General features: G+C 49.4%; 1 protein-coding gene across 1 annotated transcript in view; it reads left to right on the forward strand.

Moving 5' to 3' along the window:
• The first annotated feature begins 4 nt into the window (after positions 1 to 4).
• PSKH1 (protein serine kinase H1) overlaps positions 5 to 12593 on the forward strand; it is a 148579-nt gene continuing 135990 nt past the window's right edge. The window contains exon 1 of the mRNA XM_069603874.1: positions 5 to 129. The gene's annotated coding sequence lies outside the window, so the exon portion shown is untranslated. The remainder of the gene's footprint in view (positions 130 to 12593) is intronic.

Genomic DNA, 12593 nt, shown 5'->3' on the forward strand with positions numbered 1-12593 from the left:
AAACTTTTAAGCAGACACACCATCCTATCGTGTCTCATAGGAACTTTAAATGTTTCTTTCAATTGATAATCAAAGCAACATAAGGCCTCCTCTACCAAACGCTACTTTTCAGGTTCCAGGCAGCATCAGGTGAGTGAACGGGATCCAGCTCTTGTAATGGATTTTCTTTGTATTTTTTTAGCGTCCATTAACTCAGTTCATTCTCACCTCTTTGTTGTTATATTGGTAAGAGCAGCGCGTTTGCAACTTCTGGAAATGCATGTTGAAGTTAGAGACTGCGGCTGAAGCTGTAATTCGTTGTATTGTACTCATCACATGTTGAAATTAAACATTGTAAGTACGTGCCTTTCTAAACATTTGGTTTGAACACAGGGCAGCCCTTTTGTTGTTGGTATTTTAGACACAGCTGCTCTGGATCTCATTTACGGTACAGTTCAGGCTCGGGATTGCTCGCAGACGCAGTAACTGCTGTGCAGCTACTACACCGACAGTAGTCTGGTGTAAGTGACTATTTATAATACTTGCGCCGGCTCAGTGGCAGATTTAAGGCAAAGGGCCCCGTGTGCAAAAATTACAGAGGGCTCCAAGTGGGCGGGCCCTGGAGGCGGGGCCCCAAAGTGGGTGGAGTTGCGCAAAGATGAACTTTAGGGGGACATGATTCATTTTATTTAAGTTGTGATTTTTAAGGCCCGAGCGCAGACATCCAGCCCTGAACTAATATTACAATAAGCAGAATTCAGGTCTGCTTAAATCTGCATTATTTCGTAACTATGATACATTAAACACTTGCTGGAGCAGAGGAGCGTGCGTTTCTGGAGAGGGGTTACGGCGAGAAGTAAACTGCCCAGTCAGAGCACCCTGGACCGAGCTGCAGCGAACAACTGGGAAGCGGTTAATACAGAGTAATAGTGGGCATTGTGCACCGTGCGTGCGGCAGGTTTTTAACGCCCATTAATAGATTCATTGCCTCCATTACAGTGCGCTGTGACCATCTGCTGAAGTTCGGGTCTGACTGCAAAGAGTGTCTCAGAGAGAGATTGGGAAGGGGCGGGGCAGGGCACAGGGGCCTGCTCGCCATTTTTCTGTCTGCTGACCGTTACGTCCGCCACTGCGCCGGCTATTGATTGCAGACGTGTACTGTCTCCAGTTCCAGTGCCTACTGTGAAAGTAATTATTCCCCAGGGCTATGACTGCAGATACGGTACTTTCTCTGGGTCTAATGACCCGACCCTTCTGTGGATAATCGCTGCAGGCACAGTGTCTGTTCTATGTCTAATGGCCGCAGACACAGAAACAACACCCGGATGAATAGCAGCAGATACTACCTTCTCTAGCGCTAAAGCTAAAGGCCCATCACATCCTCTGGCTGGAGCGAATTAGTGCCGACGCAATACCTGCTCTGGAGCTAATGACTTCCGATACGGTACATACCTGCACATCAGCTACATCTGACAATACCTGCCCTCGGGCAAATAATTACAGACACAGTACCAGATCTGGGATACTGATTCCAGAAAGAGTACTGGCCCTGGAACTGACGTTTGATACAGTACCTGCTAATCCATTACATATGACAGAATGCCTGACCTGGTGCTTATAACTACAGACACATTACCTCCACCTTCCTCGTCCAAGTACTCACTCGCCTATGAGGCTTTGATTCCCACACTGGAACTTTTTTTTTCTTGGAGGTATATACACCTCCCACTTACCCATAATCCCCAGTTCTTTTTCTCCTGTTTTCGACAGCGACTGGTTCTTCCTGGAGCTGGGCACTGGGGAACAATGTTGCTGGACCTTCCATGGTGGTGTCTCCTGCGGGGAGGCAGTGCGCTCCTGGTCTCCCTGCGGGGCTTGGAGTCCGGTTGAGCGTGTCTGCCTGGCACGGATACCCTGCAGGGCTTGGGGTCCTGCTGCACGACCGTTATTGGATGCTGTAGTTGCAGAGAGTTCCGCTCTCGGATGGCTCGTATTCTGATGCCTTGCAGCAATGCTGGTGTGCTTCCTGTGAGGGTTTTGCCCGTCTTCTTCCCGACTCCTGTTTTAGTGGGGGGAGGACAGCCGGCTTCCCTTGGGTGTGCCCTCCCCGCTGCCTCTTCCTGGTCGGGCATTGGGAGGCTGGCCCCCCTGTCCGGCCTGTTGGATTTGCTCGTCTTCTTCCCCTACCGCGGTCCTGGGGGACGGCTGGCTTCTCTGGTGTGTGCCCTCCCCGCTGCCTCTTCCTGGTTAGACATTGGGAAGAGGGGCCCCCGTCCACCCTGTTCGCTCCCGTCTTGATGCAGGTTGCTTTCCTGGTGTGGAGGGGGTTGGATATGCCCTCCATGTTTCCTTTTTGGTGTCGGGCTTTGGGGAGCGGGGCCACCTTCCGGCCTGTTGGCTGCCACTTCTATGGGGCTTGCTCTTGGCGGGGTGGGGGTTTGGTGTGCCCTTCCCGCTGCCCATTGTATGTCAGGTGGTCAGGCATTGGGAGGAGGGACCCCTGTCCGGCCTGTTGACGCCTGCTTCGCTGTGGTTTTCCTGGCGGGGAGAGGGTTTGTTTATTTATATAGTCTTAGTTTAAAAAAAAAAAATCCCAGAAGCACATATTTGATCCCAAAATCCATGTATCATAAGGAATGGGAAGAGTGAATTCGGTGTAGGTAAATTATGTTATGGGAGGCAGCTGTATGATGTTTAGATATAATGGGAGAATGTGTTTCCTAATGCAAAATGAATGAGTGATTTCCCTGGTTTTAGGACAGATTATATTCTACTGTTTCACTTTATTAATTTCTCAGCCTATTGGATACCCCACACCAAAAAGCTAAACGAAAGGTGACACGTCTGTGATAATGTTTTTGGAATGGTCTGTCTTTGGCCAGCAGTGCACAATTAAGTGCACCAGCGTTCAGTTTGTGAGGACTGTTTCTTTAGGACATATGTGCATACTTTCCTCTCCACCCTGTGACTTTATCCTGTGTAAAACCCTAGCTGTAGCCATAGAGAGGATGTTAACATTACAGATTATAACTGGACAGGTTTCCTAGCCTCTGGTGGCAAAACAAAGGCAACCAGCAGGGAAGCTTTCTTGTCAAAATCGATGGGTGCCTGTGAGGCCCACAGAGTCCCGTTTTAATTGAATCGCTTGGGAGGCCCTGACGTCCAGCCTTATTCTCCTTATGAATGTTAACATGTGCCACACTTGGATAGAATCCTGAACGTTAGCCTGAATCGCTTCTTGATGGGATTGTGAAAGTTGGCAGGTGCCACACTTAGTCAGAATTGTGAAATGTTAGCATGTTAAAAATCATATAAATCACTAACCAAAAAAAAGCTCAACATTTCTGCATACTTATCTCACTCAAAAAACTTGCACAACAACCCACACGCACTTCACAACACGGCAACAACACATAAGCCGCACCAACAGCACACGAGGACTGACATTGATCCGATACTCGCACCAAAGCTCAGCACCCGGTGGGTAGAGTTGAAGCTGCCAAAAGAACACCACTCCTCTCACTATCCTACTCCCCCTACACCTTACTAACCCATCCCACCTTCTCATTTGCAGATCTGCCAGAGCGCCTGGGGACCAACTCCGTTGGTGACGGTGCGCGGTACAAATACCTTTGGTTTAAGAGTGCTATATGTTAAATGTATCGAGGTGCACGTTTACAGGTTACAATTCAAGTGCAAGTAGTTTCCATTACAATTTCCAAGGTATTTACATATTTATTACAATTATCGAAGTACGTAAAAAGAGGGGGAGTACATTTACATTGAGGGCAATACAGTTCTAGTTCAGGACATCAAACGGTTGCTGTGTAGGGGAACTTGGTGTTTCCACCATATGTCAAATGATCTAGTACTAGAATCAATATTCTTCTTGGGAGACTAGCCATGTTTTTTACGTAAGGCCCAGTAGGCTAGCTCAGGGCTCAGGTCTTAGGTCTGACGGCAAGCTATTCCAGAGTTTGGAGGCTAAGACAGGAAAACTCTTACCTTTGTGTTTTTTTTCAGTTTTGTATCTAGGAATCATAAATTGGCTGACCTGAGAGGTTCTGGTAAGTCTGATAGATTTCTTCTTAGTGAAATTACAGTTTAGGTATTGAGGTGCTTTGTTCATTAGACACTTGTTGCAGGTTAATGATAGCATTTTGTAAGCAAGTCTGTTCTTCACTGGAAGCCAATTAACCTTTTGTCTGGTAGAAGTAATGTGGTTGGCTTTTGGAAAGTTAAGTGTCGCTCTTAATGCGTTGTTCTGTAGCACTTTGGTTTGTTTAGGTTGCGGCAGCTAGTGCCGATGTATAATGCGTTCAGTCCAGTTTCAATAGTATCGGGGCTCTAGCCAAGGTGATGCAGCTCTTAGGAGAATGGAAAGGCCTGCAACCGGTTTCGCTATGTACACCACTGAAGAGGCTGTAGCATTGATTTGTTTGGTTAGCAAAGTGTCGAGTCAAGGTAGATCCCTATGGTTTTGACTTCTTTCGCTACTTTGATGGTATTGTTATCGATAACAAACAATTTAAATTGGCTCACAAAACCGTTTAAACAAAGTACCTGAACAATCATTAGTATCTCCGTTTTGTCGCTGTTTAGACAGTGGCCATGAATGGCCACCCATGCCTGAATAACTTGGGAAGATTTTGTTCAAAAGTTTGGAGTCAGTGTCATAGGACCCTGAGAGCGGTAGGAGTATTTGGGTGTCATCTGCATAGTTAGTATAGGTGACACCCAAACTGTCAAGATGGTCCAATAACAGCTTTGTAAAAATCTTTTATAAAGTGGGCGAGATGCACAAGCTTTGTGGAACTCCGCACAGAACTGGAGCCGGGTCGGCAGTTGCAGTCGGTGCGAATACTCTCATTGTCCTGTTGGAAAGGAAAGATTTTATCCAAGAAGTGGTTTTTGGCAAAGAAGTGTGCTGAAGTCAGATATTTTCAAAGGACATTGTGGTTGACCAGGTCAAAGGCAACAAATAGGTCTAACAGGAGAAGGAGAGCTATATTACCTTTGCCCAGTAGCTCATCCATTTGTATTTTAAGGTTCGATGAGACCAGATTCTGTGCCGTGACCTGGTCTAAAGCCTGACTGGCAAAGGCCAAGGAGATAGTTTGATTCAAGATAATGTTGAATTTGAAGGTGCGCAGCCTGGTCCAAAATTTTAAGAAGGAAGGGTACCTTAGTTATGGGCCTATAGCTGGTAGGTGTATATGGGTTTAGTGTAGGCTTCTTTAGGAGAGGGAGGACCCACACATCCTTGAGATTGGTGAGAACTGTGCTAGTTTTGAATGATGTATTTAATAGAGTGGTGATGAAAGGGACAATTTCTGTTGCCACATCTTTGGTAAGAGTTTGCTGGACATATATTCCCCCCCCACCCCGTCCCCCCTGACATCTTGTAGGTTTAAGGCTTTCATTATTTGTATCACTTCAGGTACTGAGACTGTGGTAAACTGAAAAGGGCTAGGCCGATTCACAGTGGCGTCAGTATGCTCAAAATGGAGAGATATTTTATCCAACAGTGCTTTTGGATATTCGAGCACCAGGTGGTGTCTTTTTATGCAGTTTTCCTGCAGTCACTGGGGTTTCTAATTCTCTAAGGATGGTAAATAACTATTTTGCACCTGATTTAGCATTGTTGATTCTTTCATTGTAGGTGTCACTTTTCATTTGGTGGATAGCGTTTTTGTAGTTATTTGAGGCTGTGACAAATTTGTCTTTGTTAATAGAACAGTTTTTTTTCTCCAGGTCCCTTCAGCTAATATCCTGGTCTTGTGTAGTGTTTTTAGACTTGTGGTGTACCAAGTATGAGAAGATTGTTTAGCTTTATGCATTTTTAGTGGGGCCACTTTGTCTAAAGCCTGAGAGAGACCATCGCTGCAGGGTTTAGGTTGTCACGGCTCAGTGGGCTGATAATGGGGTGAAGTAATGGAAGTATTGTTTCTGCTGTAATATTGCATTTATTTCTGGTAAGGGCTGGAGGGGCTATACTGTGGCTACAGTTTGAAGTAGGCTGGTCCTGGATAGTGAAAGTGATCATGTGGTGGTCAGACCAAGCGCAAGGCGTATTTGATAGAATCTTCGTATTGCAGTTAAGATCAGCAATCCAATCAAGGTTCCTACCTTTTTATTGTGCGTTGGGATCGTGATGCGATTTAGGAAGCCTAGTTCTGTTATCGTGTTAGCTAGAGCTGAGGCATTGTTATCTTTAGGGTCATTGAGTCCTAAGTTAAAGTCTCCTAGTAAAATAATTTTAGACCCTGGTTTAACATTTTTGAGAAGGTGGGTGATCTTTTCACCCAAGGATGATACTGGGCCTGGGGGGTCTGTAAAGAAGATGTATAGTCAATGTTGAGTTAGCTGAAAGGGGTACTTTCACAGAAAGTCGTTCCCCTGAGGTGAATGGTTGGTAGACAGATATTTCTCTAGAACCCAATTGTTTTTTAACGATGAGTGCTACTCTGCCTCCTCTGGCATTTACTCTTGTCTGTTCTGAGGATCATGTAGTCGTCTGGTATGGCCAGTGAGAGAGCCGGGCCCTCCCCGTTTCCTCTTCGGGTTCGGGCATAGGGAGCGGGGCTCCCTTCTGACTTGTTGCCGGCCGCTTCTGTGTGGAAATGGCCTAGTCATATGCAGCGGATGCGGCATCTCAGTGGCTCCGTTGGAGGTGTCTCACAGCTGCCTGGTCCATGGTTATGATTGCCAATCGGGCCTGTGTGCCCCTGGGGGATGTTTGGGGAAGGATCTTGCTTCCCTCTTGGTGCTACTGACCTACCTCGAGCTTGGACGGGCCTATCGGGCTATTGGCCCATGTCCGGACCTAAAACACAATATGCTGGTGTGGGCCAGTTCTTTTGGTCAAAGTGTGTCACTTTTTGGGCCAATGTGGGACAGTTTCGTTGTGTAGCATCACTATGCGGCAGGCTTTAAAATGCACACATTTGCATCACATTTTATCACATCCCCAGCCCACCTCGGTACTAGTGTCGCAAACAGCATGAATAGCCATTTGCAACTGTGGGCCACTTTTTCTTTGGTGCAAGCCGATTTTGTGGCCCAGTCCCAGTCCGTCCCTGCCTTCCTTCACTGGCAGTGGCTGCGGGGCAGGCTGTGCCTATGGCCAGAGTCCAAATGTGGTGGTGTTGCTCCTTGCAGGGTCTTCGCTCCTCTGGCTAAGGAGGGGGCTGGACCCTCTTTTGTGGCCAGTTGGCCCCAGTGATTGGTGTAAGCTGCGCCCGCCTTTATGACCCAATCCTATGTCCCCACCAACAATTTCCTCTATGGAGGAGGTCATGACCAATGTGCTTTGCTGCACGAGTGGTGGTAGGGTGGGAACAGGTTCAGGCGTCTCTCTGGTTAATTGGGCTCTCTGTGGTCCCTGATTGAAGAGGCTGGTATCCCTTGGAGTTGTGGTGGGGACTGTCTCTGTCGATGCACATACTGCTTCCCTCTGGATAGGGTGCCCCTGCGGGGGTTACTTACTGTATACACCTGTCCAAGTCATGAAGTTTCACTGCCCTTGATCCTAGGTGGAGATTGCTGGCTTCGGGTTGACTCGGATGCATATCGACGGTGTTGGGGTGTTTCTGTCTTTTGTTGGCCCTGCGGCCTGGCCTCTGGTGGGCCCGCTTACCTGTCATCCGTCTGCGTGGCTGCTGCCTGCAGGGCCTACTAAGGTTGGGCCGATCCATGGAGTCTTTGCTATTTCATCAGACTGGCCATGGCGAGAGGAAGATTTTGCCCTCCCCTTTTGGATTACTTGCTGTGCTCCTGGGTGTTAGGTTCCATCTACATGTGACTGGGGGGGGGGGGTCTGTGTCTGTGGGCTCTGTTCGCCCAGTGTATGCATGTCTGTGTGTCGTACTGTGTGCTTAGGGAATTGGGATGCTTTGCCCCATTTTCCGGTGGTTGGCCCGCCATCATTCGGTTTCGTTATTTGGCTGTGGGGGTGCGTCACTGTGGGTGCTGGCGGATGTCTGCCGGTTTTGGCCTGCTGGGTGCTGTACTGGGGGCGTGGCTTCTGTTCGACCTTTCGTTTTCTCATCTTTTCTCTCGCTGCCTGATCTCAGCTGGGGCGCAGGCCTCCTCTCCTTTCCGGGCCTGCCTGGGCAGGTCTCCGCTGATTGCTCCTCTGGGGCCGGTGGTGGGCTCAGTCTGTGGTGCCCTGGCCTGCTTGGGGTTCTTTCCCATTGGTGCCTCCATCGGTCCCAGGACTTGCCTCCGGCTTCTTATTGGGTCTGTCTTGGATGGGGTGGGGGTGGTTCGGCCCTGCCCTCCTTTCTGTTGACTGCTGAGTGTGGTGGCTCCTGGTCCCTCTCTGTGGGGTATGGGGCGGGGCTGGTTCTGCATACCCCTCATGCTTCTGGCGGGCTTGCGGTCTGTTGGTCGGGTTGTTTTTCTAGTGGCCTTGTGGCCACTTTTCGGCCCCGTCGCTGGTACTTTGGTTGGCTTCCATCCTCGCCGCCTTGTCCTTCCCTTGTGGGCCCCTGTGCCTCTGAGCTCTCTCGTGGGTCCTCCCCTCTTCTCCCAACTGTCTTTCTGGCTGTTCTGGTCGTACCTGCCTGCGCTTTGGGTGTTGGTCGTTTCCCCCGCTTCCCTTGCCCGTCGATGCTCGCCGTCCTTCCCTCATGCTGCCATGGGTTTGGTTGGGCCTCCTATGTAGCTGGGTTTCACGTCCTTCCCTCATGCTGCCATGGGTTTGGTTGGGCCTCCTATGTACCTGGGTTTTCAAGTGGGCATCTTGTCTCCCGCAGCCAAGGGTTTCTGGGTGCTCCCTCAGCTTCCCATCTGTGAGGGAGGTGGGTGGGGCTTATGGCCCTTCCCTCTCCTCTGCTGTCTGCCCGGCGGGCAGGGGCCTTTGTCTCCCTTCGGGGGCCGCTGGTTCGTACCGCTTGGCCTCCTTTTTCAGCTCTGGCGGTGGCTCTTCTGGTTGTGTACTAAGTTGGTCCTGTGGTTCTGCCCTTATTCTGGTTTGGTCTATGTGGGGGTTTCGGGTGCCCTTCCTGTGGTGGGCTTCCCCATGACTTGGTGGTGCGGGGGGGGCTTGGCCGTTCCTGTCTTTTCTGGGTGTGTCGGGTTCTCCGTTGGGTGGTGCGTATGTTCATGCCCCTTGGGGGGTCTTGAGACTCAGTGCCCTGGGCTTGTGTTGGTTCCCTGGTGTGGGTGCTTCATCTTCTGGTGGTTCTCTTGGTTGTCTCCCGGCGTCCCTTGTGCGGTTGGTGTATGGCTAGTAGGGGGCGAGTTTCCTCGTGGCCCTTCCTCTGGCATTGGTTCCTAGATCTGTCGGTCTTCGCCTTGGTGCTTCTATTTGTTTTATTGATTTGATAATGCGCACCAAGCCCTTGGGCAGCTGGGCGCAACAGTACAAGAAATCTCAAAGCTTAGTTACATTACCTGTCATACTTTAGCACAAACATGTAGTTACAGTGTGAGGAACAATGCATGATATGGTAGTCATTTGATATAGAGTGGATAGAGTAGGTGAAGTGAGGTAGTCATTGCTATTCAAGGAACATAGAAGGATGGACCGGATAAGAGTCAGGCTAGCACAACGTAGGTGGTGAGAACCTAAGAATACAGTTGTAAGTAAGAGGATAAATAAGTCACAGGTGTTTGACAAAAGTTGTCACAGAGTGAGGAGGTTATGAATCATTGGCTCGAAGCCAATTGAGAGCATTAATTCTGAATCTAACGTATGGTAGGGGGCGTCTAAGGTTAATAGGGAGTGTGTTCCAATCTTAAGCAGCTTTAACTGGGAAACTAGTTCCTCCGGCCGTGGTAATTTTGAATCTAGGGATGTCCAGCAGGAAAGTATTGGCAGATCTTAAGGGTCGGGAGGTGAGTTTCCTGGTGATTTCTTTCCGATAGGTAAGGGGGAGCTAGATTGTTGAGACATTTGGAGGTGAGGGATATAGTTTTGAGGAGGATTCGATCCTTTATTTTTAGCCAATGGGCTTCCTTCCTGAATTTAGAGATGTGCTCTCTGAGGGATATTCAGAGCTGCTCTTACTTATTGGCACCTGAGTACAGGGCGTTTCAGCAGTCTAATCTAGACATAAGAGCGTTAGCCAGGGTGATGCAACTGGCATTGGACAGGAATGGTTTAGTGTTGAGACGGATTTCTGAACTCTGTCATGGAGGGGCAGAGGTTCAGAAGGCCAGCCTAGTTTCTCGGAACAGGGTAACCTCTGGACAAGCCAGATCAATCAGGGTAGCGATCGCGGCGGTCAAGACTAGGTCTCAAGAGGGGTGAGGGTGACTGAAAGCCTGCAATGAGCACACAAAGCAAGGACACTTACAAATTACTCCAAGCAGGTGTTATATTAAAAATATATGCACATTTATTACAAGGCCTTTGTAACATTGACCGTAGCGAGAAATCACAATAAAACTCAAGTAAACCAATACAATGTATATACAAATGCAAACGAGTAACGAGTTAGATGCACGAAATGTGTAGACCACCTAGATGGGGAGGAAAACGGGCAGTGCGAATAATAATTAGACCCAGTCCGCCTTCAGAGGCACCTAACTAAAAGGAAGTCCAAGCCCTACGAAGAGTGGAGTCTTGTGCTCAAAAGTACCTGCACGCGCTGGTGCCAACTGGCAAAAAGGGGAGTCTCTTCGAGGGAATCAGGCAGTTTAGTTCGGTGAACAAATGAAGATGAACAGAGCTCCGACTCAAGCGCAGCCTCCACTGTGGGCAGAAGCAGAGCGCGAGTACGGAAAGGCGTGCTGTTGGACACAGCGGGGAAAAGGTATGGGCTCCTGCAGGAGAGCGACCAGTTCCTAGCGATGCTACTCACCGGTCCCCGATGCAAGCAGACCCAGGTTTCTCCGCGTCAGTTTCAGTGCTGGCAGGTTCAGATACGAGCAGGGGACGTCTCGGCGTCGTGTAGATTCCGCAGCAGCAGGAGTTGAGGATGTCCCAAACGCAGTGAACCCGCACAGTTTGTTACCACAGCAGGGCAACCGAGCGGCCGTGTGTATTTCAGCCAAATGTACACTACTCACTTCAGACCTGGGAATGCCAAGTGTACGAATCATGTGAAAGTGACAAGGACTCGTAATACAACACAACCTGACGGCGGTTACAGAGCAAGACTCCTGGGTAGGCTAGTCAGTCTGCTGGATGGCCCAGAGACCCTTCCGAAGGCTTACGTGCAGGAGATGGTGAAGATGCCGAGAATAGTTGTTCCCACTATTCCAAGGGTCGAAGTACCAGTACAGGCCTTCTCGTTCGATCAGAGGTAGAAAGGGTTTCACCAAGCGGCAGCAGTGCAGAGGAGCAGTCCTTCAGCGGGTCACCAGCGATTCCTTGGTTCAGCCTCGTGGTTGCAGGATACTTGGCTCCTGTATTCCTTCGTTCGTGAGAACTCAGGCGATCGACATGGTAGTGGTGTTTCCAGCCCCCTCTTATCCACGGTTCCCTTCGCGCCAAAACGGAGGGGACCCAATGGGAGATATGCTCACAAAACATTCACACCATACGTGGACCTATCGCGGACCACAGAGGTCCCAGGCATTCACACCACCCTAGACTCTCTGGCACCCAGGATGTGTATTGGGACCAGACATCCCAGCCCACATCCGGGAGGCGCACACAAGGCCTGTAGAAGCCCGCGAAAGCATCTGTTTCGCGGGAAAGTACATACCCAAATAAGGAAGGCCCTGGGTCGGCTCGACCTGGGGCAGGTGAAGGGGGCAAGACGGTCAGCGGACAGGACAAAGAGCCTCGTGGTCTGGCCATTTTGGGAGCCAGGCCACCATTTTGGGCTAAGCGCGAGAAACGTGCTTAAAACGCCAAAAGGAGCTCAAAAACACAAGAAATGATCGCTGCCACCAGTCCCATCCGTGATTCACTTGCACTGTTCATTATCAATCCAAAGAGAGTATCTAGGGCCTGTAGAAGACTAGAGACCCAAGAGAGCAGTAACTTAGTTTACAGTGCCCTCTTGTGTCACGTTGCGCGAAAGCTGCAACATGATAAAAGAACTATGGAAAACAACGTTTCCCGGTACTGACTGTCTTAAGGGCATGTCAGTTTCCCCGTAAGAATGGAGCGAAAGCCCAGAGGAGTGCGGCAGAAGGCTGCACTTCTCTGGCAAAGTCTAGATCCTGGTGAAAACAACAGCAAAAAGTTTAGGGGTTGCCACATGGAACGAAAATTACCCACAATTAAGAAATCTTTCCTAACATCTAGCCGCTCAGATTAATTTATAGGTATACTGACTTGCTTTTTAAGTTAAGAGAGGAGTCCAGGTAGAATACTAGAGTTTTTACCTCGGGCATTACCTTAATGATATTGTTGTCGATGTTAAAGGATGTGTAGTTTGGGGTTCGTTTTTTTAAAGTTTGGGTCAGATCCGAGGAGTAGGATCTCCGTTTTTTTGTCATTCAGACAGAGGCCGTGGGTCGCCATCCATGACTGAATGTCTGTGGTCCGCAGTGTTTGGGCCTTCTGGGTGGTCCTCCTGGCTGCCCCGTCTCTTCCTGGGTCCCAGGCTCCGGTATGGGTGATCCCTTATGGCATTGCAGGGTGCCTCGTCTCCTGTCTGTGGCCCTTCGCGCTTTCCTGTGAATTGGGGGTTCCCCTGCATGGGCTGAGT

The sequence above is a fragment of the Ambystoma mexicanum genome, chromosome 1p, assembly GCF_040938575.1.
Source record: "Ambystoma mexicanum isolate Mex_15411 chromosome 1p, UKY_AmexF1_1, whole genome shotgun sequence".
Taxonomy (NCBI): Eukaryota; Metazoa; Chordata; class Amphibia; order Caudata; family Ambystomatidae; genus Ambystoma; species Ambystoma mexicanum.